Source organism: Salmo salar, chromosome 16 (genome assembly GCF_965601325.2).
Source record: "Salmo salar chromosome 16, fSalSal1, whole genome shotgun sequence".
Classification (NCBI taxonomy): Eukaryota; Metazoa; Chordata; class Actinopteri; order Salmoniformes; family Salmonidae; genus Salmo; species Salmo salar.
In genome coordinates this window covers 72196249-72210317 of record NC_138306.1, presented here as the reverse complement: position 1 = coordinate 72210317, position 14069 = coordinate 72196249, and the positions used below count along the sequence as shown (strand labels likewise).

At 40.8% G+C, this 14069-nt stretch overlaps 1 protein-coding gene across 2 annotated transcripts in view; it reads right to left on the bottom strand.

Annotated features, from left to right (window-relative positions):
* The window catches only part of LOC106574555 (beta-1,3-galactosyltransferase 1), a 120711-nt gene that overhangs the window by 48144 nt on the left and 58498 nt on the right, over window positions 1-14069 (bottom strand). Inside the window, exons 2-3 of one of the 2 annotated variants that reach the window (XM_014150526.3) lie at window positions 3114-3179; window positions 2709-2763 (exon numbers count right to left, since the gene is read on the bottom strand). The gene's annotated coding sequence lies outside the window, so the exon portion shown is untranslated. The remainder of the gene's footprint in view (window positions 1-2708; window positions 2764-3113; window positions 3180-14069) is intronic. The other variant, XM_014150525.3, reaches the window with a different exon arrangement.

The following is a 14069-nucleotide window of genomic DNA, read 5'->3' as shown; positions in this document are numbered from 1 at the left end:
ATGATGAACACATTTACATTTACATTTAAGTCATTTAGCAGACGCTCTTATCCAGAGAGACTTACAAATTGGTGCATTCACCTTATGATATCCAGTGGAACAACCACTTTACAATAGTGCATCTAAATCTTTTAAGGGGGGGGGGGGGTTAGAAGGATTACTTTATCCTAACACCTGCTGAGGTGTCATTGATCAATTATTATGGAGTCTATAGGAATTGAGTCAGATCCCCACCAAAGACCACTCAATTAGCAGAGCACTATACGGTGCTTTACTGCTTCAGTTGAATTGACATATATACAGTAGTGTAAACTCAACATATTTGGGATGATTTGCATGGGAAATGACAAGGAAATATCCTATTTGGATATTTCAGAGGATGCTTACGTCAATATTAGTTTATGTTTGATTTAATTATGCTAAGTGCATTGCTACACACTGAGTCCGGTTGCAAGTCAACAAAAAATCTGCAACTTCAAGGCACTGACTTAGCTAGATTAGGCAAATGCTTGTTTTTGCATTCTAGTTCTACCCAATGAGAATCTAATTTATACCGCACAAACAAATCATAACAGATTGGGTTTATCTGGCACATTTTCTTAGCTCGCACACGCCCATTATTCACAATATAGACTGTGTTAGAATCTGTGTCAGACCAGGTACTTTACTAAAACCTGCTCTAATGATGTGTGCATTATTCATAGGTAGCCTAACACTGTCTTTGTACAGTTTCCCGTCCTTGCGTAGAAATCCGCACCGATCCTCTGGCTTTTCAGACAATTAGCCTAGCGCAGGGGTGTGAATATTTACAAGGGTCTTGCTCTGAGCAACATCATAAATGAAAGCCTTGGATAAATTGAGCCAAATGGATTTATTTTAAATGTCTGACATCTTCATGTTGAACTCCATATGACTTCCGCTAGGACTAGCCGTGGTGGTTTCTCTCTCCCAGACGTAGGCTATGCGTCACTGACTGGATTTCAGACCTTTTTTATGTCCCATTCTGGGATCACTGCACCCCTGGCTTTCACTCATGACCGGCCTTCACCACACTGTATCTAGGAACTCTTCTGCTGTTGCTTCCCAATCATATCTGCATTCACGTAAAGCGGCAGGCAGCTCTTGAAAGTTCTCTGTGCTGTTTGCCTTTGGTAATTAGACTGTGCTAAGACAACATGGGCATCTACGAAAGCAGAGACGGGTTTGACTAACCCAGCCTCCCACTTTTCACAGAACACAGGGTGAAGCGACGAGTTGAACACAGTCTCACAAAAAGACGTAGGACTTTATACATCTTCCTCTGTTAGAAATGGATCTCTAGTAACGGTTGCTGAAGCTGTGTACATTTCTGATTTACTCGGTGTCTTCAGTAAAACACTATAGTTCAGTGTAAGTAGAATGATTACAACTAATTCTGATCATTTCTACCCATATTATTATCATAATAAGTAGTGTTAGTCGTATTAGTACTGAAGTAGTATAGCAGTTAGCTGTACAGCAGTAGCGTGTAGCAGTGGTAGCAGTGGAGGTGGTGGAATTATCCCTGACCTCATTGACATACAATAGTCTACTTAGAGGTAGAAATGTCAATCGTATGCAGATTGACAGAATGATTCACTCCTTGTATCACCAAGGTGTTCAGCTGTAATTATGTGAGTGGGCTGGAGCAGTAGGTAGGTAGGCAGGCGCCTCTTGCCCTGTTGTTAGCCAGCGCTAATGATGGAGCCTGCAACATACCTCTCAGCTTTACTCTACAGCATGGAACATGAATGACCTTTCTACCTGCAACACACTATCGTTGTTCCAAATGGCACCCTATTTCCTATATAGTGCACTACTTTTGACCACAGCCCTATGGGGCCTCATCAAAAGTAGTGCACTATATAGGGAATAGGGTGGCATTTGGGATGCAAGCACTGATTCACTAAAACAAAAGCTGATGGTCTCGTAGCTTAGCATAGGATTGTATATAGTTTTTCCTCCCAATCACATTACATATCAACCATACTGTAACACTATAGGGCAATGTGTTAGCTAGCTAGGATGCTACAGGTAGATTGACAAGGTGTTAGCTAGCTACTGTAGGCTGCTACAGGTAGATTGACAAGGTGTTAGCTAGCTAGACTGCTACAGGTAGATTGACAAGGTGTTAGCTAGCTAGACTGCTACAGGTAGATTGACAAGGTGTTAGCTAGCTAGACTGTTACAATTAGATTGACAAGGTGTTAGCTAGCTAGGATGCTACAGGTAGATTGACAACGTGTTAGCTAGCTAGGATGCTACAGGTAGAATGACAAGGTGTTAGCTAGCTAGGATGCTACAGGTAGATTGACAAAGTGTTAGCTGGCTAGGCTGCTACAGTTAGATTGACAAGGTGTTAGGTACAGTAGCTAGGCTGCTACAAGTAGATTGAAAAGCAGCTTTGAAACATTGTAACAGTCAAGGTGTTAGCCAGCTAGGTTATTACAGGTAGATTGACAACAGTGCTGTACTGTGTGTTTTCATATATATTCTGGGGCCTTCTGTTGCAATATTATACTGTATGCTGCCAAATACTGAGATGTTTTAGTACAGTACAGGCAGCATAGGGAGTCAAATACAATGTTGGTTCTTTATATCAGTTATGAATGATGTGATTAGACAGAGAGACAGAAGGGCCAAACCAGCAGAAAGGGTTTGATAATAGAAAACACTGAGTCATTCCTTACCTCACACAGCTGGCTCCTGCCCTTAACGATAGGCTCTTTCCTCTTCACTCCATCTCTGCAAACAGAAGACAAGACAGCAAGGTGAGTGGTGATGAGAAAGGAGGAGAAAGTAAGGGAGTTGTTAGAATGAGAGAGAGAGCGAGAGAGAGAGAAGGGAAGAATGAGGGATATTTGATAAGGGAGTGAGAGAAATAAAGAGAGGTGAATCATGAGAGAGAGAGAAAGAGAGTATAACGAGTCATAGGAGAGAGAGTGAAAGAAACACAGGGAAGATACGAGACATTTGTATACTCTACAGAATAAATGCACTTAGAAGTTGCACGTTGCCTTATCTATTATAACAATAGTATTTATATTTTACGACTACAGTGATACTGTGCAAAGGTAAGGGATCACAGCTGCTACCTCGCTCTCCAACCAAGGTGTATGAATTGAGGACCAAACTGACGTAGAGAGGCGATTCAGCAACTCCTGGAGGACAACAGAAGTACATTTTTGTTACAAGTAAAACCTGATATTGTGAACAGCCTTTCTACCTCCATTGTGCAGTCATAACAATGAACAAGGTGGCCAAAGAAAGAACAGAAACAGAAAGAACATTCATCCAAACTGCATAGAATTTAAGCCAAATTCATGTTGATATGGTAGAAGCGGAGAGCCAACATCTGATCAGTATTCTGCAGAACTGTTGCTGTACTAACCATAAGCCGTATTCATCGACCTGGCCACGGCTTTCGACTCTGTCAATCACCACATTCTTATTGGCAGACTCGACAGCCTTGGTTTCTCAAATGATTGCCTCGCCTGCTTTACCAACTACTTCTCTGATAGAGTTCAGTGTGTCAAATCGGAGGGCCTGTTGGCAGTCTCTATGGGTGTGCCACAGGGTTCAATTCTCGGGCCGACTCTCTTCTCTGTATACATCAGTGATGTTGCTCTTGCTGCTGGTGATTCTCTGATCCACCTCTATGCAGACGACACCATTCTGTATACTTCTGGCCCCTCTTTGGACACTGTGTTAACTAACCTCCAGTCGAGCTTCAATGCCATACAACTCTCCTTCCGTGGCCTCCAACTGCTCTTAAACGCAGGTAAAACTAAATGCATGCTATTCAATCGATCACTGCCAGCACCTGCTCGCCCGTCGAGCATCACTACTCTGGACGGCTCTGACTTAGAATACGTGGACAACTACAAATACCTGGGTGTCTGGTTAAACTGTAAACTCTCCTTCCAGACTCACATTAAGCATCTCCAATCCAAAATTCAATCTAGAATCAGCTTCCTATATCGCTACAAAGCATCCTTCACTCATGCTGCCAAACACACCCTCGTAAAACTGACCATCCTACCAATCCTCGACTTCGGTGATGTCATCTATAAAATAGCCTCCAACACTCTACTCAACAAACTGGATGCAGTCTCTCACAGTGCCATCCGTTTTGTCACAAAGCCCCATACACTACCCACCATTGTGACTGTACGCTCTCGTTGGTTGGCCCTCGCTTCATACTCATCGCCAAACCCACTGGCTACAGGTTATCTACAAGTCTCTGCTAGGTAAAGCCTCGCCTTATCTCAGCTCACTGGTCACCATAGCAGCACCCACTCGTAGCATGCGCTCCAGCAGGGATATCTCACTGGTCACCCCCAAAGCCAATTCCTCCTTTGGCCGCCTTTCCTTCCAGTTCTCTGCTGCCAATGACTGTAACGAACTGCAAACATCTCTGAAGTTGGAGACTCGTATCTCCCTCACTAGCTTTAAGCACCAGCTGTCAGAGCAGCTCACAGATCACTGCACCTGTACATAGCCCATCTGTAAACAGCCCATCAATCTACCTACCTCATACCCACACTGTATTTATTTATTTATCTTGCTCCTTTGCACCCCAGTATCTCTACTTGCACATTCATCTTCTGCACATCTACCATTCCAGTGTTTGATTGCTATATTGTAATTACTTCGCCACCATGGCCTATTTATTGCCTTAACTTAACCTCATTTGCACTCACTGTATATATACTTTTTGGTTTTCTTTTGTTCTACTGTATTATTGACTGTATGTTTTGTTTATTCCATGTGTAACTCTGGGTTGTTGTATGTGTCGAATTGCTACGCTTTATCTTGGCCAGGTCGCAGTTGCAAATGAGAACTTGTTCTCAACTAGTCTACCTGGTTAAATAAAGGTGAAAAAAAAAAATATAATAAAAATAAAATAAAAACACTTCTGGAAGGTTGAGAATCTATTGAATCTATTGAATCCACTTACTGCATACAAGGTCAAATGAAATTCTCCCGTATCAAATTGAGTTCCCCCTTTCTCTGTTGATGAATGTGTTGCTATGGCTGACAGTGCTGATGCAAAATGAAGGACTAAAAAACATATATAACTATCAGGTTCTCATTTCTGTTTTGAATGATATTAAATTGAAGGAAAATGAATGTATTTAAAGAACCATAAAATAGTCTAATTAATTGATTAGCATAATGCACCGGATTTCTTTTTTTTAAATGAGGAAAAAAACAGTGAGTAAATGGAATCAAACACTTGCCTGTATGACAGCATCTGGATGTGCACACAATAGTTTGATAAAGGTTTTCAGATCAACCTATATATAAAAGCAGAGAAAATTTACTGCAATTACTGCTAGACTCTATTTTGCTCATAAAGGTTAAAACCTTGTGTAGTGTTTCTAAATGGGAAAGTAATTGAGAGTATAGTAATTTTAGAATACAAAGTGCACTTAGGTGTTCTGGAAACATAAAAAATAAATGTTGTTTTTCCACAACATGTCTTGTAATCCATTCTTAACCACTTCCTAGCTGAAGCCATTTCTAGTGCAAGCCAAGAACCTGCCATCTACCTATCAGCATCTCTGTCAATCATAGAACCATACTGACTAGGTATGTAAAGAGTAGAGCCAATTAAAAATAGAAAGGGAGAGAGAGAGAGGGAGTGAGTGAGAGAGGGGAGAGATTGAATAAAGAGAGAAAGAGAGACAGACATAGACAAGGAGAGAGAGACTCTGTCGCCCCACCTTACTGCAGCCCTGTCACCAACCCTGACTGACAACTGGCAGACAACAATGCATTCTGGGTAATAGAGAGGAACTCCTCTCTTCACTGGACTATAAGTGGCAGGAGGGAGTCTGTCTGTCTGTCTCAACCCCAGCATGAGCACTGTCACCTCAGGCTCTGACCCCTGAGAATCACAGCTGATAATGTCTTATACACCCATGCCTGTCACCCAGGGGCCATAGCAGTCAGAGTACACACAAGACAGAAATCCACAGGCCTGACTCACTGTAAGGGGGACACAAGCATGCACAAAGATGCATGTACACGCAAACACACATATGCACATACGCATGCACACAAACAGGAACTCCTTAAACAGGTGGCCTACCGTTGATCTTTCATCACTTTATGAAAAACCCTTTATAATAGTGATAAATTAAACTGTTTGAAATCTATTTCACATCCCATCCACCAGGCATAGCCAATTTAGTCGGGATTCTGTGGGTGATTCCGCATTCGGGGAGGTCTTTCTCACATTTACTCTAATGCATTTATCGCAGTTAGAAAACATACCGTTGTTCACAGTTCACTCCATTCATCTGAAGCTGTAATCATTTCGCCATTTGAAATGCATTATGCAACTCTTTCTGTGGGCTCATCAGCATAACATGAATTATTGCCATCATTACGGCGGGCAAAGCAGAAACACAGTATCACTTAATTATTCACCAAATGAAAGAATGAAGGTAAATTATGACACTTTTATTTTAGCTGACAAAAAAGATTAGTCGCTTACTAGATTTCTCTCCTTCAGGAAAATAAGACAGCACTAACAGTATAACCCTTACGGTACTGGATTTCTCTCCTTCAGGAAAATAAGACAGCACCAACAGTATAACCCTTACGGTACTGGATTTCTCTCCTTCAGGAAAATAAGACAGCACCAACAGTATAACCCTTACGGTACTGGATTTCTCTCCTTCAGGAAAATAAGACAGCACCAACAGTATAACCCTTACGGTACTGGATTTCTCTCCTTCAGGAAAATAAGACAGCACTAACAGTATAACCCTTACTGGATCTCTCTCCTTCAGGAAAATAAGACAGCCCTAAAAGCATAACCCTTACTAGATCGCTCTCCTTCAGGAAAATAAGACAGCACGAACAGTATAACCCTTACTGGATCTCTCTCCTTCAGGAAAACAAGACAGCATGAACAGTATAACCCTTATTTGTGATCAGTTGTAAAATAAGTTGTGATGCCAGACTCTTTTGACTGGTAAGTTTATTATTATGTGGCAAGATGTTGAGCGTTGACAGTACATTAAAGGCACACTAAGCTTTAATAATCCTCTAAACAGCTACCAACAACACAGGGCCATCGAAAAAAATGTGTGGCGAGCAGACATTTTCCCTTTTCAATCAGGTGGAGCACCACTTCTTATTTGGTTTAGTACGAAATATTGAAGCAAAGGCATTAAAAGAGGGACAAAGTACTGTTTTTTTAGACTGATTTGCCTCATGATTTGTCAACTCGCAATTTATCTGTCCTTCACATCGGAGTGCTGCAGGTTCGGTGCGTGCTTGACCAATCATATTCACGGAAATCACGGGCCGCGTGGGCCGGGCACAATGCACAGTCAAGTGCCCTTTCCACTTTCCTCCTGTATTTATTTAGCAAACATGATAACACATCGCACTGACAGACACATGCAAAAACTCTTTCCATAAATGTTACAGGACTGGGCTACTAATAACAGCAGCTGCATACAGCCTATGCACATTCCCATCTGGCCAGGGTAAATAAAGTGGTAATGTTATGTATTTATAATCCATTTATTTGTGTTAGGAGAAAATGTGTACAGGATGTGATCAAATGTGATTTATATTCAAACTTGGGCTGGCTAGGCTGCCTATACCTTTTCCATCCAAAATGTTTAACTGGAATTAATCAACATAATAGTGATGACATTTTATTAGACATACAGTTTTTTAAATGTATTTTTATTGTTTAAATTTAACTAGGCAAGTCAGTTAAGAACAAATTCTTATTTACAATGAGGGCCAACCCCGGTCAAACCGTGCGCCGCCCTATGGGACTCCAAATCATAGCCGGATGTGATACAGCCTGGAATCGAACCAGGCACTGTAATGACGCCTCTTTCACTGAGATGCAGTGCCTTAGACCACTGCGTAGGTGCATAGCCCTGCATAGTTGCATAGGTCAACACTATTGAGTTCTATTGTCCAATCACAGTTGTTGTCTCTGTGTTTGTAGAGGAAGCCTTTTAGACTAGTTTTAGGTTGCTGGTCATCCTCCCCAGGACCAGTTTTTTCAGGATTCTTTTTTAAAACCATGTGACCTGATAACAATTGTTTTTGTCCCATTATACCACACAACTGATTGAATCACTGTCACAGCTATAGAGTCTGAAAAAAAAAATGCCCCACCCCTCTGGGACCTGTGGTTCCACCTCTGTAACAACATCTTAGCTACCAGAGAACATTATACTTTTGACAATGTAAAATCACTGTAAAATATATCAGCACTTTTCCAACAGTAGCTATGGTTATTACAGTATATCTAAAATACCTGATTATCTGTGTAAGACCTGAGAGCATACAGGGCAGACCATGGATCAATTAGCCATTTCGGTGTTAATTAGCTGAAATATGCTTCCGCTCTCCCATTTAACAAAATAAAGTTACCGTCCCTGAATCAATCAATTCATTTAAACACTGTTAAAGCATCCGCGGTGCAACCATCCTCTTCCGTTGTCATGGCACATTACATCAATTGTAGCCTATTATGTGAACAAAACATTAGGTTCAATCCACACATCAATCTTACTGTATTATTATGAACCATATCAAATCAAGTACTGCCAATCACGTCTATCCATCTTAATGACTACGGTAACAGCGAGATAGTTGTGACAGTGATTAACGACTTTATATATCCTTGTCCGTCAAAAATGAACCACCAAAAGTCATGGACGGCTCTGGTATAGATGAGTTATGACTTCCTGTTGGTGGAAAAAGAACGACGTTGTGTCAGATTGTGTGGCGTCACCTGTAGATTAATGATACCCCCCTCCATCCTCCCCTTCAACCACCCCTCATCATTCCCCCCTCGAACGCCATTATAAGAACACACCTTGGTGACCGAACGTCATTAGAAGCATCAGTCAAGCCCGCCGTCTTCACTTTAAAACCTGTTGGGGCTAGGAGGCAGTATTTTCACGGCCGGATGAAAAACGTACCCAATTTCAACAGGTTACTACTCTGGCCCAGAAACTAGAATATGCATATTATTAGTAGATTTGGATAGAAAACACTCTGAAGTTTCTAAAACTGTTTGAATGGTGTCTGTGAGTATAACAGAACTCATATGGCAGGCAAAAACCTGAGAAAAAGTCAAGCAGGATGTGAAAAATCTGAGGTTTTAGTTTTTTCAAGTGATTGCCTTGACTGTATACAGTGACTTAGGGTTCATTTTGCACTTCCTAAAGCTTCCACTAGATGTCAACAGTCTTTAGAACGGTGTTTGAAGACTCTATGGTGAATTTGATGGGAATAACAGCACAAGGAAGTAGGTGTCCCATTATAAGGCATGGGCTCAGTCACGTGCAAGGACTTGGGAGCGAGCTGAGTTCATATTCACCCCTAAAGAGAACGGATAGGTCCGGTTGGAATTTTATTCAAGATATATGATAAAAACAACCTAAAGATTGATTCTATACATCGTTTGACATGTTTCTACAAACTGTAGTATAACTTTTTAGACTTTTCGTCTGGACTAAGTAAGCATGCGCGTTGTGGATTTGGATAGTGAACCTAACGCGCGAACAAAATTGATTATTTGGACATAAATATGAACTTTATCAAACACTTATTGTGGAGCTGGGGTTCCTGGGAGTGCCTTCTGCTGAAGATAATCAAAGGTAAGTGAATATTTATAATGTAATTTCTTAGTTTTATTGACTCCAAGATGGCGGGTTTCTGTTTGCTTGTTATTGGTGTCTTCTGGGCTGTACTCAGATTATTGCAAATTGTGCTTTCGCCGTGAAGCTTTTCTGAAATCTGACAAAGCGGTTACATTTAGGAGAAGTGTATCTATAATTCTGTGCATAACACTTCTATATTGATCAAAGTTTACGATGAGTATTTCTGTAATATGTGTGCTCATTGTGCTCATTCACCGAAGGGTTTGGAGGGAAAACATTTGTCAATATTACGCGGCAATGTAAAATGCTGTTTTTGGATATAAATATGAACTTTATCGAGCAAAACATACATGTATTGTGTAACATAATGTCCTAGGAGTGTCATCTGATGAAGATCGTCAAAGGTTAGTGCATAATTTTAGCTGAATTTCTGGTATTTGTGACGCCTGTCCTTGCTAGGAAAATGGCTGTGTGGTTTTTCTTGTGTTGGAACTGTCCTAACATAATTTAATTTTATGCTTTCGCCGTAAAGCCTTTTTGAAATCGGACAATGTGGTTGGATTAACGAGAAGTTTATCTTTAAAATGGTGTAAAATAGTTGATTGTTTGAGAAAATGGAATTATGAGATTTTAGCTGTTTTGAATTTGGCGCTCTGATTTTCCACTGGCTGTTGTCAAAATCAATCCCGTTAACGGGATTAGAACGGGAAGGGGTCCCCTAGAGGTTAAACTTTTCTATTGACACTCCTGCTCTCTCCGATCCTAATTACCATGAAGAAGTGTGTGGCTGAAGGGCGCGTTCCGAATTCAAAGTGTCAGCAGCTTGGCTGCTTGGAAATGGATAGCGAGTGTCTGATCCAAAGAGGACCACAGGCGGGAAACGGGATGTTTAACCTTCAGAAAAAAGTTCCTTAAGGGGGACCTGTCAGATGTCGTTAGCGACGGGGAAGTGCCCAAAAGACTGATGACATTAAACAACTGTGTGAGCGTCATGGAAGTGTCGGTGCTGAAACGTTCTCTAAGCGGTTCCATGAGATTAATGTCCTCAAAGTTGTAGGGTTGATACATCTGGGAAGATAGGGAGATAGCAACCCTGAAGTCAATGTGTTTTCAAAGTGGATATAATTAAAGGATGACAATGATGGGCTCTGTACTGTAGGTATTGTACCACAAACTCTAGCCAACATGAACCTACCGGCTCAAAACAATGTCGGCCCAACGACCTGGTGAAATCATGTTTGTTGAGCTTTGTCGACTCAACAAAGCTCTCAATACATTGAGCAGAAAAAGTTTCCATTCGCAACTCCATCTCTAGCAGTATTGAAATTCCTAGTGAAACACTACCCGTAACCTGCCCTGATTATAGGCTCACATCTTGATGTAAATGTTGACAGAAAGGAAGTGTTCCAATCAAGGTTGTTCTTTGCACTTGTCACTCTTTAAGCTCTGCTCAGCATTATAAATCCGATGCCCTTCAAGCTAAGATGCAACAGAGATGTGCACAGCAGTGGAAAATACAGGACTGATTGAAGTGGAAGCACAACTCTCCCTTTCTCTCTCTTCCTCTCTGAACAGTGATGTACCATCGATTCACACTGGATATAGTGGTTTGTTCTATCGGAAAATACTACAGAGGATGTTGTGGACATACAGTGCTTTGCAAAAGTATTCATCCCCATTGGCATTTTTTTCCTATTTTGTGGCATTACAACATGTCATTTAAATAGATTTTTATTTGGATTTCATGTAATTGACATACAGAAAATAGTCCAAATTGGTGAAGTGTAATGAAAAAAATAACTTGTTTCAAAAAATCAAAAAATACAAATGTAAATAAGTGGTGCGTGCATATGTATTCACTCCCTTTGCTATGAAGCCCCTAAATCAGATCTGGTGCAACCAATTATCTTCAGAAGTTCACCTGTATGCAATCTCAGTGTCACACGATCTGTCACATGATCTCAGTAATATACACTTGTTCCGAATGGCCCCAGAGTCTGCAACACCACTAAGCAAGGGGCACCATGAAGACCAAGGAGCTCTCCAAACAGGTCAGGGACAAAGTTGAGAGGAAAAGTACGGAACAAGATTGGGTTATAAAAAAATATCCGAAACTTTGAACATCCCACGGAGCACCATTAAATCCATTATTAAAAAATGGAAAGAATATGGCACCACAACAAACCTGCCAAGAGAGGGCTGAGGGGGGGGGTGAATCGTTATTCATGCTCAAGCTTTCAGTTTTTTTGTCTTATTTCTTGTTTGTTTCCCAATAATCTTCAAAGTGGTAGGCATGTTGTGTAAATCAAATGATACAAACCGCACAAAAAAATCAATTTTAATTCCAGTTTGCAAGGCAACAAAATTTGAAAAATTCCAAGGGGGGTGAATACTTTCGCAAGCTCCTGTAACTAGGGCTGTGGTGGTCACGAAATTTTGTCAGGCGGTGATTGTCAAGCAAATAACTGTTGGTCTCACGGTAATTGACCGTTAATTAACATAAACACATTTAGCATCTCCTGGCTTCCACACATAGCCTACAAGCCATTTTAAAAAGTCTAATAAATCAAAATAATATAGCCTACAGCTTCACAATAAATCCATTACTTATTTTTGAAAGCGTCTCTCCTCACACGGCTCTCCGTGTCACGTGATCGGGTCTTTCTCACAGGCTACAAGTTAAGACAGACACATCGGGGACGTAACTGCACACAACTGTCTGGGACAGTTGTGAGATGTGATAGATCCCGAATGAATACAAACCCTTTTTATGCAATGTGGCTGACGCAACCGTTCAGAACTTTTAGCTTAAAATGTTGATAAACTATTAGGCTATTTCTTCACATTATAAATGCAGCAATGTGCACATGGTTGTAGGCTTTAAGAGTGACTGTTTCAATAGCGGAAAACAATTATGCATGTAATGCTTTTGATATAAAGGTGCATTTTTATGGTGAAAATTATCTTCCCCAAATTTGAAACTCACTCGCTGCTTATATACTCCAGTTATGCTCTACACCCCTTGCAAAGCGGATGAATGTGCTTAATTTTAAGAAGTTAATTGGCCACTTTAGTTGTGATACAAACCTCATTAAAACATGTAGGCCTATGGGCTAGGCTACATGAGGTGTGCGACTATGATTCAAACATGTAGCAAAAAAAGCATTGTTTCTTATGCTGGGCATCATTCACAAGTGATAAGATATAATTCACAAGTGATAGGCTAATATTGTCACCCATCAGACTATTCTTGATTTAATCTTGTCTTTACATATACTAAATAATATTTAGAATGGACCATTATCATGCACCTGTATCGAAACAGGGGCAGCGAGAAAAAATACATGTCATCTATGCACTTAAATAGTGCTGTCACGGTTGTCGTCTGGAATGGAGGACCAAAACGCAGCAGGAATGTGGATGCTCATCTTGTATTTATTTAAAAAAACAAAGTGAACACCAAAATAACAAAATGAAGAACTCACGAACAACAAAACAGTCTTGTCAGGCGCACACTCAGCAAAACAAGAAACAATCTCCCACAAACACTAAACCAAACACATACCCATATATAGGACTCTCAATCAGAGGCAACGAGAAAGCACCTGCCTCCAATTGAGAGTCCAACCCCCCATTAACCTAAACAAGAAATACAACTAACTACACTAAACATAGAAATACATTAACAAGGAACAGTGCCCAAAAACCCCGGAATACATAAATCAAATACCCTTCTACAAAAACACCACCCCGAACCACATAAAACAAATACCCTCTGCCACGTCCTGACCAAACTACAATAACAAATAACCCTTATACTGGTCAGGACGTGACAAGTGCATTTATTTTAATGTTAGCCAGGTGGGCTATACTGCTGTTGTAAATATAAGAAATGTGCTTAATATTAGGAAAGTTGAGAAATAAATATAGTAGGCCTAGCCTATAGAAAGCTGATGGGATCCTCCTCTTTTTATTAACGGCCATCACTCTGTTTTCTCCCGCAATTGCATAGCCTTTAGAAATGTTGCGTAACATGAGCTCATGGGCTCTCATGAAGTCTTTGATTAGATTTTTGAAACCATTTGCAATAGAGTGCTGAGTACCAGGCAGTTAGCAAGTTTGGTAGGCTACTAATGACCAGCAGCAGCATGGAACAGCTTGGAGAAGCCTAATTATCGTGACTAAATGGTCATGTGGAATTTGACTGCCTTCATGACTCGTGACCTCTGATGTGGCGGTAATACGGCCACCGCAACAGCCCTAGACATACCTCATCATGAGACTCAAAAGGTTGACCAATTGGACCATTATTTCTGGGACTTTGTGGATGCTTCCTCTTGAGAATCTGACACTAATTAAAACCAGTCTTAAACACTTCCATCACTGCCTCAGCCA